The 16673-nt window shown below is 53.7% G+C and overlaps 1 long non-coding RNA gene across 1 annotated transcript in view; it reads left to right on the top strand.

Moving 5' to 3' along the window:
• Positions 1–16673, top strand: part of LOC120880206 — a 60801-nt gene that overhangs the window by 25294 nt on the left and 18834 nt on the right. Inside the window, exon 2 of the long non-coding RNA XR_005724977.1 lies at positions 7938–8090. This is a non-coding gene — a long non-coding RNA (uncharacterized LOC120880206). The remainder of the gene's footprint in view (positions 1–7937; positions 8091–16673) is intronic.

Genomic DNA, 16673 nt, shown 5'->3' with positions numbered 1-16673 from the left:
CATGTTCATGGCTCATTGGAAAATTTTAAAAAAAAAACCTGTGAAGAGAATAGTTTAAAAATACATAGTGTAGTTAAAAGTACAGATCAGGTGAACAGAGAGACCTGGGTTTGAGACCCATCTTTGCCACCCAGCGCTGTTACTTTGGGTAAGTTACTTCTTATTGCTGAACCTCAGTTTCCTCATCTATAAAGTGGGGATAATGCTCGTATGTATCTTGGAGGACGGTGACAATTCAGTGTGATGATCTGTTTGAACTATTGACCGCTGAGCCTGACACATGGCGTAAACATTAACACTTTCTGTTGTTATGGTTAATAATGATTATTCTACTGCCTTGAGATAACAGGCTTTAAAATCTTTTATTAAGAATGTTTTTTACATTTAAGAAATTCTTTCTTAAACCTGTGCTGTCCAATACAGTAGCCTCTAGGCATGTGTGGTCACTTAAACTAAAATTAAATAAAATTAAAAATTCAGCTCCCCAGTCACACTTGCCGCGTTTCCAGTGCTCACTAGCTGCACCTGGCCAGTGGCTGGCATACTGAACAGTCCTGAGAGTTCTACTGGACAGCCTTCTAAATGGTAGACTTGTATGAATTTTGTCCTTTAACAGTTTCCTGCTTTCTGTAAATGTCTGCTGATGGCTGCAGTGGTCCACACTATGGCTGGACCACACTTCTTATTGGTCTCGGTCCTTGCTCCTGCAATGTTGGAGCACTCTCTGGGCTCTGATTGGGCCCCCTGGGTCACCCATCCCAGCACTGGTGAAGTGGCGCTCTCTGATTGGTGCCAAGCAGCAAAGAGTTCTGGGAGGAGCCTGGCCTCACCTGTTGTTTGGCTCCCACTAGAGGTGCCAGGGCAAGGGGTGGGACTCTGCTTTCCCTTCAGTGAGTCTTGTTGGAGCAGAAGGGGATGCCCCCCTCAGCCCACCGTGAGTCCCCTCAGACTGGCTCATCCACACCCTTTACCTCACAGGGCAGAGACCAAGAAGAGGAGGAATGTGCTCGAGGTGGTAATAATGAGCAATCATTGTTTCCCTCTACTGACCAGAGGGTCCTAGGTGTTCCTCAGGAACCGCCCCCACCCCGGGAGCCCCCAGAGAGAGGGTGGCCTTTCTTGGTGGGGAGCAAAAGCCATGGTGGGGGCTGGCCTGGCTCCTTGAGGCCTGCCCAGGCCTCCAGGCCTTAGTGAGGGTCTTCTGGCTTCTGGAAGGGCCCTGACTGAAGAGAGTTGTAAGGTTCCAGGGTGGGGGTGGGGGTGCCAGGGTCCTGCCGGGACAGGGGAGGGAACAGCTTCAGAAAGACTCAGAAAGACACTAGCAATGGTGGGTGACCATCCTGTGACTGGGGTTGGTGGAGTGAGCGTCAGGGTGATGCCAGGGTGGTGGCCTGAGTCTCTTTACCAGCTGGGCAGTCCACGCCTTCCTGGGTGGCCAAGGGCAGAGCTCTGGGTTGGGGGCTGTGGGCAGGGCTGGCTGGGTAAGTAATCCCTGGGGCAGTGGGTAAGACAGATAGGGAGCACCGAAACTGGACCTGCTGATGTGGCCCTTTCTGCTTGCAGCGGATCATAAAATATGGCTCAGATTTTCATTACGGGCTCTATCGATTATCTTCTGGGACGGATGAATTATAGAGAACATTAAATTTTTTTAAAAAAGCAAGTGAGAAAGGAAATATCTGAATGAGTTTGGGTGGTCGATGGCAGAAAGGGCTGAGCCACCAAGCCTGTGTGGCCTCCGTCTCCGAGCAGGGTAAGAACCAGATCATTCAGGGTGGGCAGCCTCCAACTCCGGCTATCAGCCTCCCAGGCCTCTTGCGCATCCCTGGGCCTGACCTGGCAACACGGGAGGCCTATGTTTCCCTTGTCTGTTCCCTTTCCCCTCCAGGAATCTGCCTGGTTTCTTAGAAGGCAGACACTTGGGTTCTTCCCAGGATCTTTCCCAGGCGTTGGGGCCTCATGGATGGGAGGGACCCCACTAACTCTGCTGCCTTCCCTCCAGGGACCTCTTCATTCTGGAGAGCATCTTTTATCTCCTGGGATCGGGATTGGAACAGGCCCTCCTGAGGAGTGTGGATACCTGAGCCTGTTGGCCATCTCAGCTTTCCTCTACTTATTCCTTCCATCGGTGGTCACTGGTTTGGTGGATTTCCGTTTTCCTTTGTAAGCTTGGAAAAAAACACATCTGGATCGCACTGCTATGCATCTAAGTCCCATCTGGAAAGAGAACCTCCTGGAAGCTCATCCATCCCTCTCTTGCTTCCTCCCCTCCCGCTTCCCTCTTCTTCTCCTTGCCAAGCAGCGTGTTGTGTAGGTGTCAGACAGGTCTGGGTTCAAATCTCTTCCTGGTCTGTGACCTTGGGTGGGTCACATCCTTCTCTGAGTCTTCGTTCCTCAGCTATCCAGTTAGGATAATAACCTGCCTCATTGGCTTCTTATGATGGTTATTTGTATTAATGTATTAAGGTCCTTAATAAACGTGAACTATCATTCTTTTCCTCCTCAGCTAGGGCAGAGGCTAGAAACCATTCCTCTGTTCTTTTCATTTAGCCCTTTTGATTGATTTAATTTCTCAAGTACTTTTAGCACCTACTATGTGCCAGCTACTTTTCTCAGCATGTTACACATAATACAGTGTTTAATCCTCATAACCATATGCAGGAAGGGCATTATTATCTTCATTTTATTGATGGAGAGACTGAGGCACAGAGATGTCAAAGGAGTTTGTTTGCCCAGAGTCACACAGCTTGTAAATGGTAGCTCAAACCTGGCAGTCTGGCTCCAAAGCTTGTACACGAAACTACTATGGCCTCCTGTCCCAGTGATCTGGTGAGGTGGTGTGTGTGTGCACACAAGCATGTGTGTGTGCACTCGAGTTCCAACAGCCCTGCCCTGGTGGTGGTCTCTGGCTGACCCCACTTCCTGACCCTCCCCAGGAGACGTGGCTCCCTCGGGTCATCAGCAACCCCAGCATTTTCTGGGGTCCTGTTCTGGGTGGAGCCCCACCCCCCTTCCCCCCTCAACCCCACCCCCCGCCCCGGCTTTACCTAGGCTACTGAGAAAAGGTGGCGGTTTCCATGGATATCCGTCTCCCTCTGGCGACACGCCCTTTTTTGTATAACTCTGTTCCCTAGAGTTGATTGTTTTTGGCACACAGCTCTGTAAACTCATCCAACAATTAAAAGGGGGGAGGGGTGGAGCAAACAGGAGACAGATAGTAACTGTGGGGTAAGTGACACACAGGAGAGGCCTTCGGGGTGTGCGTTCCCTCTCTGGCCTCTGTCGATGGCGAGACAGCACGGTCAGTGGAGCAAGCCACACAACCAGCTGGCCCGGAGTTCCGCTGGTTCTGAGAGCTCAGAACTTCCCATGTTTCTTTCCATTTGAGCTTGTTCTTGCCCCGTTTATTCCTCCCTCAGGAATCTAAAGGGGGCCCATGCTTGGAGCCAGTGTAACCATCTCCAGAGGCCACCTGAAGCCATGAGATGCCAGCCCGGACCAATCTGAATCTTCGCTGCCTTTGTTTTGGTTCATTATGTATGTGTTTGCCCTGTTTGTGTACCATCAAATACCTCCTGCGTTGGGCGTACCCGTCGTAGGCTGTGTGAGATCACAGATGAAAAATGCAGTGAAAAACATTTTCGTGCCACAACACATCGTGTAGGATTTTTGTATTAAGATGTGGATTTTTTTATTGTTTTTTTTCTCCCCTTTTCCATACAGCCCTGAAGTTGGGCAATGTGCACGTCTGTGTTTTTGTTTTCACTCCAGGTGGTTTATGAAATCTGCTCATTAGGGCTCTGTCCTCTCCCCACCTGGCCTGATCTTCTACCTCTTTATCCTCTTGGATTTAGATCTTTCCTTGCCACACCTCCCAGTGACTTCTCACCACTGGGGAGATGCTAGGTGACCCCCGCCTCAACTGCACATTCACCTGGTGAAGGTCAGGGGATCTTGTGGCCCTGCTTTTCAGCCCTGCATCTCTGAAGCAGGTGTTCATTGCATCAGGAGGTATTGATGTGGGGGAGGCAGCCGAAATCTCTGTGTGGGGGGGGGGCCCCCCCCCCCCAAAGCCTCTTGGCTTACTCTGGGTCTGGAGAGAAGACATAGAGATTGTCCCATGCCCAGAGGGCCTCCTGACTCAAGTGGCCCTTTGCTGGGTGGCTGCCTCGTCCTTATCCCATCAAGTGACAGCATCGGGTGGCTCAACCCCTTTCTTCTCCCGGAGGTCATACCCACAGCTGGGACCCTGTTGACCAGGTGGATCCGGGGGTTCCTCCTGCTCTCCAGGTGCATCAGCATAGGCCTCACCTCCCTCCAACCTAAGCCTGGACTTTGCCTTCCCTCTGGGCTGTGATCTCTGAATGCTTTCGGGTGGCTCAGGATTTGATGGAGACCTGTTTGGAGGGCAGGAGAACTGAGATTCAGGAGGGGAAAAAACATTAGGTGTGGGTGGGGACTGAAGTCATGGGTAGGGACGAAGGGAACTTTCAAGTGAGTTGGGCCTTGGAGCCTGTCAGCCTGAGTCCAGGCCTTGCTCCAGCACTTGTGAGCTATATGATCTTTGGAAAGTCGCTTGGTATGTATCTCTGTGCCTGCCTTCTCCAGTCTAGCCACGGGGATCATAATCCTTCCTACTTCATGTTGTAAAGATTCAGTGAGGTCATACATACACAAGCACTCAGCATGCTGCTTGGTGAATAGAAGGCGTCTGGAAAATTAATATCATTTCTTCTCACATAGGCCTCTTGGCAGACAGTGTGCCCTCCACTCCCACCATGTTCCCTGGCACATAGTAGGTGCTCAATCACCTCTTACCAGAATCAGCTGGAGGAGGGTCATGTAACCAAGCCATCTTGTTGAACCTGAAAGTTATAAATTCATGGTGTTGCTGGAGGAGTTGGGAGAGACCAGGACACAGGTTGGGGCTTAGAGGAATGAAACAGAAGCAAGCATGAAAGTAGGTGATAAAATTTCCTGTCAGAGGAGGGGGATGAAGCTGTGCCAGGCCCATCTGATTCTGACATGAAATCAGGGACTAGTTCAATCTCACAAACACTTGTGCTGCCCACAGCGGGCCAGCTGTTGTGCTAAATGCTGGGGACGCAACAATAATTAAGACCTGGGCTCTGCCCTTGAGGAGTTAAAAATCAACGGTGGAGACAGACTCGTGCACAAATGACTTTAGTCCGGATTTAAATGCTACAAGGACGGTTTCATGAGGAAGGGAGTAGAGGGGCACATGGGCCTGCCTGAGGTAGATTCTGAAAAGTTACCTTGAAGAGACTTTCAAGAAGAGGGTGCTGGGAGTCAAGAGCATTTCTAGAACACTTGGAACGCCTTTCACATCTCTTGTTGATCCTCCGCGTCTGCTAGGTAGGTGGGAAGAAGGCGTCACCATTGTTGGACCAGTAAGGTTTCCGGCCCTGGGTAGAGTACATCGCTTGTCCAAGGGCCCACAGTGACTTAAGTGGCAGAACTGGAACTCAGACCTCTGTCTTCTGAGTCTCAGCCCAGTGTTATTTCTGTGCCTGCACTTGACCTCTCACCCCTTCACTAGTTGGCCAGAGAGCTTGGTCCTTTGGGCTCTGAACCTACTAACCAAGATTCCTGCTGCTGCCATAACCCTAGGGCCTGTGCTGTGGGAGGGCCCGACCATGGCAGGCCCTGGGGCCTGTGCCCTGGTTTGGTAAATGGGTCAGGCCACTGGGTTGGGGATGGTCCTGGGGCATGGCTGCTCCCTGGCAGGGCTGGAGGATGCAGGAATGGGGAGGAGGAGGAGAAGGCCTGGCCACACCCTTTATTTAGTTGTTCTTACTGCCAAAGCTGAGAAGGTCCCTCTGCCCAGGACCGGCCCCTCCCTCAGCTGGTGGAGGCCAAAGTCCCCACCAGGGACTGGAAGACCCCCTTCCCCTGTAACTGGAAAACCCCTTCTGAACTAGGACGTAAGACCCTGGTTTTATTCATGTTCACCTTTTGTGTGTGGCCAGACTCAGGTTTTTCTAGCTCTTTGCCAGGAGCCAGGGAGGAACCCTACCCTTCGTGTCTCTTGACCTTTTCTCTGGGGAAACGTGTGTGCCTGGAAGTGGGGGAGTGTCCTCCAGCTGTATAAGCAGCTGGCTTTCAGGTAGGACAGCAGTCCTTCTGATGGGATATCTGAGTAGAGCCCCCCAGAAGAAGCATGATCTGGGGGTGGGGAGTGGTAGGTGATGGCTGGCACCCCATCTTCCAGCTTAGTCAGTGGGTGAGCTGCCCCAGGCTTTGGGGGGTTCTGAACCAACAGTGAGGGGTGTGTCAGAGCCCGGAGGAGTGAGTCTCTCAGTGGCCCTGAAGTTCCCATTAAAGTGTTTTTTCCTCTTTTTTAAAGAAAAAAATATTCCCAAACTGGAAAACAAAGGAAATTCACTTCCCCCAAATCACACGAAACTCACATTAGGGGCCTGGCGGGAATCCATGGAAACCAGGAAACCCTCTGTTAACCCTGCTGAAGGGTGGGGTGGGAGCTGGGCTGCTCCAAGCCCGGGACCACTGTTGCAGGGCCATCCCGAAGCTTCTCTGGGGAGCTGGGGCCGGTGGCATTGCCCAGAGCAGAGGTGGGGCGGAGCTGGTGCTGGAAGCTCTGGCCTTCAGAGCACCGACTACCCCCTTCCACTCATGGCCCAACCTTGGGAAGCAGGAGAGGAGGGGTTTGTGCACTCCAGGGAGGCCCCAGGGGATCCAGGGGCTGGGCCAAGTGGGAGAACCTGCCAGGCAGCTGCCCACACCATGCCACACTGTGGAGTCAGGGCTGAGCCCACTCACAGGCTTTGGGAATACACAGGCCAGGCGCCGCGGGTGCTGCAGTGACCCGCCAGAGGGGGAGGGGAAGGACCAGCCTTTTAGGCTCCACCCTCCCTGATGCCAGCCCTGTGTGTGTCGGGTGGGTGTGAGAGCAGAGAGACAGCCCCCTGGGGGTTCCTGCACCCCACTTTCACATCTGTGAGCCTGGAACTCCAGGCCCCGGAGGTGTGTCGGTGTTGGTAGTGGTGTGTCTGTGTTTGCACGCACATGGGCTAATTTTTCTAAAAAGGCTGAAAATATTTACAGGTTTGGAGTTGAAACGCAAACAGGAAAAGCCCTTTAAAAAGTGAGTGTAGTGGATATTCAAAACAGGAATCACCATGGAAACACCACAATATTTGCTTAAATTGACACAAAGGTTGCCGGTAGCAGGGCAAACCTCCCAAGTTTCTTTGGCCACTTTTTTCTGGCCCAACACCTATATCACAAATGATATGCCCCGCTTTGGGGGAGCATGTGTGTGTACGCTCTTTTCTTTTTTTAATGAGATGTAAGAGCACAGAGCCAGCGTGGGGAGGGGGAAAGAAAGAGAAGAAGCCAAACTCACCGTCGTAGTAGCTGTAGAGACACCTGCTTATTCCATTTTTAGAGACTCCCATAAGGCCACTGTGGGGGTCAGGGGAGCAGCTGGGAGCTGGTCGAGGGGAAGTCTGGAGGGCGCAGGAGGCTGGAGAGGCCAAGGGTTGGTTTGGTTGTCTGTGTCTGATCTGGTTTCCAGTGTCAGCTTGATTCATTGTCAGGCTGACCTTTCACCTCCGGTGCCAAGTCTAGGGTGTGGTCACTCTGTTGTTACCTGGGGTGGCACCTGATTGGCCTATTTTCGTTTCTACCCATTTGATTCTTTGATTAGGTGGGACAACCTTGTAGCAGCTGGCTAATAATCATGCAAAGGGTACATTGGTTATAGGGTCAGGCACGGCATGCACCACGGTGATGCCAGCTGCCAATTGCTAGGTAAGGCCTGAGAATCTCTTACCTTGTTGGCCAGTTGCCAGGCAAGGTGTCTGAACCTTACCCTCTATTGTCCTTCTCTCTGAGTAGCTCTGTAGGTCCCAACAATAGCCAAATAAATCTGTTTTCCTTTCTCCTTTTGGTAGGCAAACAGACCTCGCTGAGTGAAGGTGAAGACCATCCATCTTACCTGCCTTTCCTGCTGCCTCGGCGTCGGCCCTTCCTATAGAAGGGAGTCCTGCTGCTCCCGTGGTGTGTGTGGGAATGGACTTCAGACCCCAGGTTCTTGGGATGCAAAGGTAACCACTCCCAAGATTCCCAAAATGTCATGAGAAATGTGGGTGGGACTGTCATTGGCCAGGCCAGGGTTTCCTTCTTGAGGGAGAGACTGCATCAGCCTTTCTCAGCGGTGGTAGCTTAGCTCCCCTAAGCAAAACTGAGAATATGCAGGTCTGAGAAAAGAGCCAGGGCCTAGGAATCTGCATTTTGGCCCTGGCTCTACTTCATCTCACTGCTTTTTCCCCTCTGGACCTCTGTTTCCCCATGAGTAAAATAAAGAGGTGGGACTCACTGACCTTGAAGAATCCTCCCAGCATCACCACTGTATGACATTGGGTGGTGCTGGCAGCGTGCAGGTACTCCAGGTGAGGCCTGTGGCAAACATGGCTCCTGGAGCCACCTGACGGGTCATTTCTGAACATCATCTCTGGGAACGGTAGGTCTAACCCATCTATGTATCCAGCAGCTCTGGCTCTGTGCTGAGCTCAGGTGTGACTTGTTGGGGCTCTCCTGGTGGCCCTCCAGCCCAGGCAGGACCCACCTTAGAGAAGAGGACACAGGTATCTTTTGACCCCGGCTCAGAAGTTAGCCCATGCTTAAGACAGGTACTTACACCTGGGATGGGTAGCCTATGGGGCTGGTACTGTCAGATATTTGCCTGTAGGTGTCAAACATGGCAGATCATAAGGTGGATGTATGTGCGTGTGCTCAGTCATGTCCGACTCTGCAACCCCATGGGCCGCCAGGCTCCTCTGTCCATGGAATTTTCCAGTCAATAATACTGGAATGGGTTGCCATTTCCTACTCCAGGGGCTCTTCCTGACCCAGGAATCGAACCTGTGTCTCTTGCGTCTTCTGCATTGGCGGGCGGGTTCTTTACCACTACACCACCTGGGATGCCCGTAGAGGGGAGAGTTGATACAAAGCAGGTAACTTACTACATACTGATCATTAGCCAGTATTCTCTTATGATCCGAAGGGACCAGCCCAGAGGGCTTAGGTTGATAAAGTTGATGGACAGCATCTTAGGGTGGGGGGCTGAGGCTGAGGCCCTGGAGCATGGCTGGGAAGGCAGGCCTGGGGGCTGCTCCTCCTGTGTGTGCCAGACTGGAGGCAGCAGCCCAGACTCACCCACCTGTGCTCTGGTTGTAGGGTCAGGCATGGCAGGCACCATGGGTGCCAAGGGCAGGTGTGTCCCGCCCCTCCCTCCAGTGGTCAAGTGCTGCAACTCTAGACTTTGAACTTGCAAGGAGGAGGTACTTGCAGAGATGGGTGCCTTGGTGCTCCTTGAGGTTTGAGTGGTCCCCAGAGCTGCAGGCCTGGTCATTTTGGGTCATGCCACCTTGGGAACCAGTGGAAGCCATGGATAAGGGCTAGAGATTTGCAGATCAGCTGTAAGCATGGCCTTTGGTTGCTGTGGTGGAGTAACCATGTGGCTGAGACTCGTCTTCCCAGTGTCTAGGAACTGGTCCGTCCACATTGAGGATGTGCAGCTGCTTTTCCCTGATGGCAATGGGTCTGCACAGACTGGTGGCTGTGCCGTTGTCCAGTTGGGTCAGCACCAACTCCTGTACGTCTCTGCTCCTCTCCTGGCCTTTTCTTGTCCAGCTCTGCTTCCTTGATGATCTTGGGTCTTGGGATGACAAGCCCAGGCACCCTCGAGCCTCTGGATGGTCTCCCCAGCCGCCTGTGCCCTGCATGTGAGCAGGTTGCCAGAGTGTCTGTGGCGCCCCTTTTCCAGGGGGCAGTGTTTGGTGGTTCTGTCCTCAGTGGCAGGCTTTTTGTTTTCATCTTTCCTTCGGCAAAACATGCCCATTAGTTTTTCCCTTTCTGAAGTTTCCACTCACTGTTGACTCCCAGGGGCCACACCAGCTGGGATTTGTACCCGGCATAGGGTATGGGCTCTGTGAGTCCTCAGGGACTCCTATATCGTGGTAATGAAACTTGGGAACTCAGAGGGCTCCTAGTAGGAATGTCGTGGCCAAGCCCCTCCTCACTCACCCGGCCCTTTGGCCACAGCCTGGGGTCCTCTGTAGTCTGAGTGACCTGAGGTCTCAGAGGTGTCCCGCCTCACCACACAAGAGTGTGGGCTTGGGGCAAGGCTGTGCTCAGGTCTGGTCTGCAGACCTGATCCTGTCTGACTCAGATTCTCCCCACTTCTGGCTGGGCCACAGAAGATCTGGTTATGTTTATTCAACACTTATGGAGGGCCTGGTGTCTTCTGATCATTAGGGATAAAGTGACAAGACAGTTCAGCTCTCGTGGAGTTGTGGTTGGGTAAGCGGACAACAGATAAACCCACACCAAAAGGATGACAAGAAGATCTTCAGTGCGGAATGGAAATAGGATGAGGTGGTAGGAAGTGACTGGGCAGTCCAGGGGCTTCCTTTGAGGAGATGACAGTTAGCCGAGATGGAGGAATTAAAAGTGGAAACTCATCCTAAAAGGGGTGGAATATTTTCAGCAGGAGAGAAATAGTCTAGAGGAACTGAGGCTGAGAGCTCAAGGTGCTTGGTGGACAGAAAGAGACCCCAGTACTGGGAGTGGACAGGGCTAGGCCAGGGTTTATAGGGTTGTGTTGTGCCAGGGGAAGTTGGGGCTTTATTGTTTGGGTGATCGGGGAGTTGCTAGAGGGTTTAAAGCAGGGAGGTGAAGTGATCTGATTTTGTTTTAAAAGAGAAGGCTGGGGCTGCCTTGGTAAGCATGGATTGAGGGGGCAAGGGCAGAAACCAGGAGGCGAGGCTGCTGCAGCCACTAGAGTGAGAAGCTGATTCAGCCAACCAGGTGACATTCTGGGAGGGGGCTTTTGGTGATTTTAGGAACCAAGTAGAACCTTTCTCTTTTCCCTGGGAACATCCCACAGACAGATTTTATTGTTGTTCTTATTTCTTTCCTCCATTTGACATCAGTTGCAAGTGACTGAGACAGAAAGGGAAAATGGAGAAAAGAGGGCAGAGGCCCTGTGTGTTTATAGGGAGAGTGAACTGGCCTTGCTGGTGGATTGATCAGGCACAGAAGAGACAAGATCCCAGGCTGACTCTGGCATTCCAGGCCCCTGATGTGTAGCCCTACATCTCCTCTCTCTCATGTCCCCACCTGACAATGCCAAGGGGAGAAGCACCACTCTGGGCACTGGGCTGGTTGCTAAGAAAGCTTGGTGGAGTGCGTTAGCACCCCTGGGTCATCACCGTGTGGAGAGAAGGCCTGAGGCCTGCTTACATCCGGTGCCAATTTCAGCAGAAATTTCCCAGCTCACTGTCCTTGGGGCCTTACGATTTTGCATGGAAGCTTGTTTTGTGCCTTTACTCCATGGATTCTTCGCTGGGTCTGAGGTTGGGCCTAGAAGCTTGTATAAGTCCTCTCTCTGTGGCTTTAAATGTTATTTCTGCACCTGGATACAAAGAACCTCAGTTGATCAGCTTTGAGAGCTGAGAAATGGGTTTGTCTAAGACTCCCTCATTTCCAGAAATGGTCAGTTTAGTCTCCAGCCCCAGCTCATGGATAGAGATCCTAGCTGTCTTTCCACATGGAAAGGCTTTCCACAGTTCACAGTGTGAATTGCCGTAGATCCTTCCTTAGGCTTGACCTAGACCATTGTGCTTTTCCAGGGTCCTTGACGTGAGGCCCCGCCCTCCTGGGCCTGGAATCATCTGCTTGGGCCAGGACAGGACAGGCAGTCCCAGCAGTGATGCTGTAATAGCCAAACCATCTACAAGCCCCCTAAGTGGTCGCTGTGTAGCCCAGACAGCAGCCAGAGGCCTGGCTGGAGCGAGTGTGACGCTGTCACAGCCAACTGCGGGGGCCCCAGTGAGGACTCGCTCGCCCGTGCTGGCAACATATTCCCAGCCATATGGGCTGGCTCAGCCCTCCAGGAACACTCTGGAGGCCTGACCTCCAGGGGGAGTGACAGGAGAGAGCAGAAGGGCGGGCTGGCTACACAGCCTTGCAGCGGGTGATGGGGATGTCCCAGGCGTGCAGCTGGTGCCTCCGGGCTCCAAGGGGGTGTCAGCCAGTCTTCCCGGGTGTGTCTGCTGACATCAAAACACCGGGCTGAGCCCTGGGGGCGGGTGCGTCTGAGTGGGCAGCCGTGTGTGTCTGCATGCGTGGGAGGCTCTTCTGCTTTCTGCCTCCGTGGCCTGCACTAGATCCATGGCCTTCACTCATAACTGGACTGGACAGTTCTAACTCCGTCCTCCAGGGCTTTGATCTGATGTGGGGCTGGCCGCTCCAGAGCCTGCAGCTGGGGTGGGAGTGTGGAGGGGCAGGATCAGGAGAGGGAGGTGCTGGCTGAGAGGAGTGGGGGGCCTATGTCCTCCACCTGCCCCCCCCATCCCCAGGTGGCAGCCTGGCTGAGTGGACTCCGAGGTCACAACACCGTGGAGCTGGGCAGAGATGTGATGGGGAGATGGTTTAAGAAGAGTTACTGAGTGTTCTGGCTTCTAATCTGTTCTAGGATTCTGCTCGGTGTTGCCAACACCCCCACCTTGCGCCTCCTTCTCCGGTTCTCCCTCCTAGCAGGGTTGGAAGCCCCTGGGTTCCATCAGGCACTGACCCAAAGGGAGAGGGATCAGGCAGGCCCGGCAGGGCCTGACTGCCAGGACCTACCCAGAGTGATCTGCTCACTCGAAAAGGGACAGCGAGTGGCCTATGGTTTGGGAGGTTGCTGTCTTGTGGATGAGAGGAGGACACTTCCACCCTGCCTCTGTCCTGTCACGTTGGAGCCTCCACGGGGAGAACGCACTGGCACTGGAGAAGCAACAGTGGGTTTTGCACCCAAGGGGAGTCCCGGTGCCTGCAGTCACATCGTCTTCTCTTGCAGATCTTCAGTTCCCCAGTTTCGTCTTCTCCCAGCTTCCTGGGACTCTCTGATTCTAGAATGCACCCAGGTATGGTCCTAGTCCTTGTGGAAGTCCTTCAGCCTAGTGGACACCATGCTGAGGCATAGGGCAGCCGTAGGAGACCCTTGGATGGGCCCACCCGGGCCTTCCCACACCGTCAGCTGCTTGTTCTGTTAAATCAGCCCCCAGGATGGTCTCCACTTTCAGCTCATGACCCAGTCTGGTTTGGTTCCTTGGCCCTTCAGAAGCATGAGGCTTTTCTGACCCTGAGTCTTCAGATGGTAGCCTAGTGTCGGGACCTCTGCGGCACGGGTGGTTGAAGGGAGGGAAGGTGTAATTAATCACTAGTTTCTTCTCCAGAAATGCTAATCGGAAAAAGCAATTAAAAGCAACTTTTTTCCCTTAGTAATCTGTGTTGAGAGCTGGTAATGAAGTTTAGGGCCGCTGTGACTCAATATTTCAGCTTCACCGACTCAAGTCAAAACAATCCAAGCCCAAGAGTTTGCTGGCATCAGAGCTGGGCCCAGGCAGCAGCTGGGAGTCCTGGTGTCCCCACTCCTTGCTGTCATCACCCTGTTCTGTTTCCAGGGCAGAGAGAGTAACAATCCCTTCTGGTAGCGGAGGGTCGGGTGGCAAGGAGATGGGTACCCCAGGACATCCCTGGGAGACCCTGAACCTAGAAATGTATCTACGGGGAAATGCTAGGACTGTGGTACAAGTAGCACCTAGTGTGATGCAGAACTGGGAAGGGCGAGCTCCAAAAGAGTGGGGGAGGAGGGATGGGGGGCTGGGGAGCCCCCCAGGGTTGGCCAGGACTCAGCCACATAGAACTCAGAGCTAGAAGAGGTGGCGGTCCAGATCCTGACCTTTAACCTCTGGCCATTCCTGTTTCTTTTTCATCCATTCCTCAAGCATTACTGATGCTTGATGACTCTACAGACTGGACTGGAAGTACATCAGTGAACCAACAAGGCAGGAATTCCTGTGCTTGTGGCATTTGCATCTTTGTGGAGGGAGGCAAATGATAAATGCGATAAAGAAATAGAGTAGATATTGGATGGCGACGTGTGTCTGGGAGAAAAGTGAAGCAGGTTTGCAGGATAGAATAGGGAGTGTGTGTGTCAGGAGGAGGTGGGCAGACGGTTTGTCATTTTAGGTGTGGCGTCTGGGGAAGGCATCAGTGGGATAGTTGACTTTTGGGTAAGAACAGAAAGGAGCATCCCTGGTGGCTCAGTGGTAAAGAATCTGCCTGCAGTGTGGGAGACCTGGGTTCAATTTCTGGGTTGGGAAGATCCCCTGAAAGAGGAAATGGCAACCCCCTCCAGTATTTTTGCCTGGGAAATCCCATGGACAGAGGAGCGGGCAGGCTACAGTCCATGGGCTCTCAAAAGAGTCAGGCATGACTTAGTGTCTAAACAACAACAAGGACAGAAGGAGATGAGTGAGTGAGCCTCCCAGAGGCAAGAGCTCCCCTGGCATGTTGGAGGACAGCAGGGAGGCATGGTGTGGCTGGAGTTGGGGAGATGCCCTGTGTGGCCAAGGGAGTTGAGCGGGGGTCCTCCAGCTCCTGCAGGCCTTGAAGCTGTTGTGAGAACTCAGGCTCTTGCCCCGAGTAGAATAAGAAGCTTTTTGAAGAGTTCTGAGTGACATGATCTGCTTAGGCACAAGCTCTTTAAAAGCAAGACCCACTCTGGCTGGCTCCTCCTCTCATGGGCTGTCTGCGCCCAGATACAGGTGCGTCCACAGACACCTGCTCCGAGATGCTCTCCTGAGTGGACAGAGGAGTTGGGGGGGGGTGGGCGGAGGGGCTGTCAGCAATCACCCTGCCCTGGCCCTGCCTGCCAGACCAGCCCCACCTTGGGGAGCAGTTCAGAAACAGGGTCTTGTCACTTTAAGCCGCCCCCCGCCTGGCTTCCCTGGCCTGCTTTATCTGAAGTCCAAGCGCATGTCGTTCCAGGACCAATCCGCTTTAGCTAATTAATAATCTGACAGGAGCCACCCAGGGGATTAGCCGCTGAGCTGAGCTCCACCAGGCCCCAGCAAATGAGCCCTGTACTCCTTGGGGACATGGAGGTGACTTTGGGGGGTGCGAGAAGGGACCCCCTACTAGGGAGCCATGGCGTTGGGCAGTGCAGTAGTAACCAGTGAGGGGAAAGGGTGAGCGGGGGACAGTTACGACCAGAGCTCCTTGAAAGGAGACAGCTGTCCTGAGATGGCAGGGATCTCCTGTCCCACGATGCCCCCCTTCTCCAGTCCTGCTCACCCACCAGAGACCCTCCCCACCAGCCGGGTGTTACCTGCTGAGGGGTGAGGTGCAAGCACGTATGCACGCTCAGTCCGACTGTTTGCAACCATATGATAGCCTTGCCCAGTTTAGCAAACAAAAATACAGGATGCCCAGTGAAAGTGGAATTTCAGATAAACAGCAAATAATCTTCAGTGTGTGTATGTTCTATGCAATATTTGGGACATACACTGAAACAGTATTTGTTGTTTATCTGAAATTCAAATCTTGCTGATTGTCCTGCGTTTCCCCGGGCAACCCTGAGCGTGGGGGGCCAGAGCCTTCAGAGCTCCCTCCCTGAAACACCCTGGAGCTCTCTCGGGAAGAGGCAGCACCCTTGGGGGCTGCTTGGGAGCTTGGCAAGCAGAGTGGAGCTGTGGCACAATGAACTCCAGTGCCTTGGTACCAGGAGAGGAGGAAGGAGCTAAGGGCAGCCACTGGCCAGAGTCTCCAGCCGCTCTTTGGGCCCAGGTGGCCCTTGACGAGTGGAGTCCACATTTCTCCCAAAGGCACCAGGGTCCCTGGGCTGGGGAGCAAATCCCAGGGCCACTTCTTCCAGGTGAGGCTGCCTCTGGGAGCAGTCTGTGGCCTCACCTGAGACTGAGACCTGGTGTTCTGGGGTTTGCTGGGTGAGGTGGTCATCTGCTAAGGGCATCTGCTCAGAGGCCAGAGGGATGGCCCCTGTGTGGGAAGGAGGCCAGCCCAGGTCAGGCCCGAGGTCAGGAACAACAGCCTGCCCTGCAGGGCCACCTCCGAGTTGCACGGCCTCTGGGCACTGACCAGAAATACCCATCCATCTACCCATCTCTCTGAGCTTACCTGGAGGTGGCCAAGTAGCCCCTGGCCAGCTTCTTAGGGAGGGGGTGCCATCCAGAGGGGCTGGGCTACCTGGAATGTCACTCCAGGAGTGGGGAGGGGTGGTCTTTATTGGCAAGCATGATGGAGTCCTAATGCTCCCTCTCATGACCCCTCTCACCGGGGCTCCCTTCCCTGGGCTCAGAGAACTCAGGGTGGTGAGAGGGGCCTGCTGCCAGCTGGTGGTAGTCCAGCCTCCCGCAGCCACGGGGCCTGATGCCAGGGCACAGCCCCCGAGGTGGGAGCCCTCACTCTGCCTTGTCCTCCAGGAGTTAACAGCATCCTGAGCCTTCCCCGGCCCTGGACAGCCCTCCTCCCAACCTTTCCCGGCACAGCCAGCTGGGGAGTCTTGCAGTAGGAGCAGAAAGGGGCTGGGGGTGCCGAGCTGGGGGGAACCTCTTCCGCTTCCCGAGCGTTCAGCCTCTTCCCCAGCGTGCCCAGCGGTTTGGCCCTGTTTCGCGAGCCGTCTGCTGCCCGTGCTGCCTCTGACCGACATCGTTAGCGTGGGTATTTATATTTCATTAACGACATTAAGCCCAAATGGCATTAAAAGCAAAGCTGGTGATAAATAGCTTATTAATAAACAGGGAGTGCTCCGTGTTGCCTGGCCTCTCCCAGCCCTGCGT

The sequence above is a fragment of the Oryx dammah genome, unplaced genomic scaffold (genome assembly GCF_014754425.2).
Source record: "Oryx dammah isolate SB20612 unplaced genomic scaffold, SCBI_Odam_1.1 HiC_scaffold_21, whole genome shotgun sequence".
Lineage (NCBI taxonomy): Eukaryota > Metazoa > Chordata > Mammalia > Artiodactyla > Bovidae > Oryx > Oryx dammah.
The sequence above is the reverse complement of the archived record's forward strand: the minus strand, read 5'-3'. Positions and strand labels throughout refer to the sequence as shown.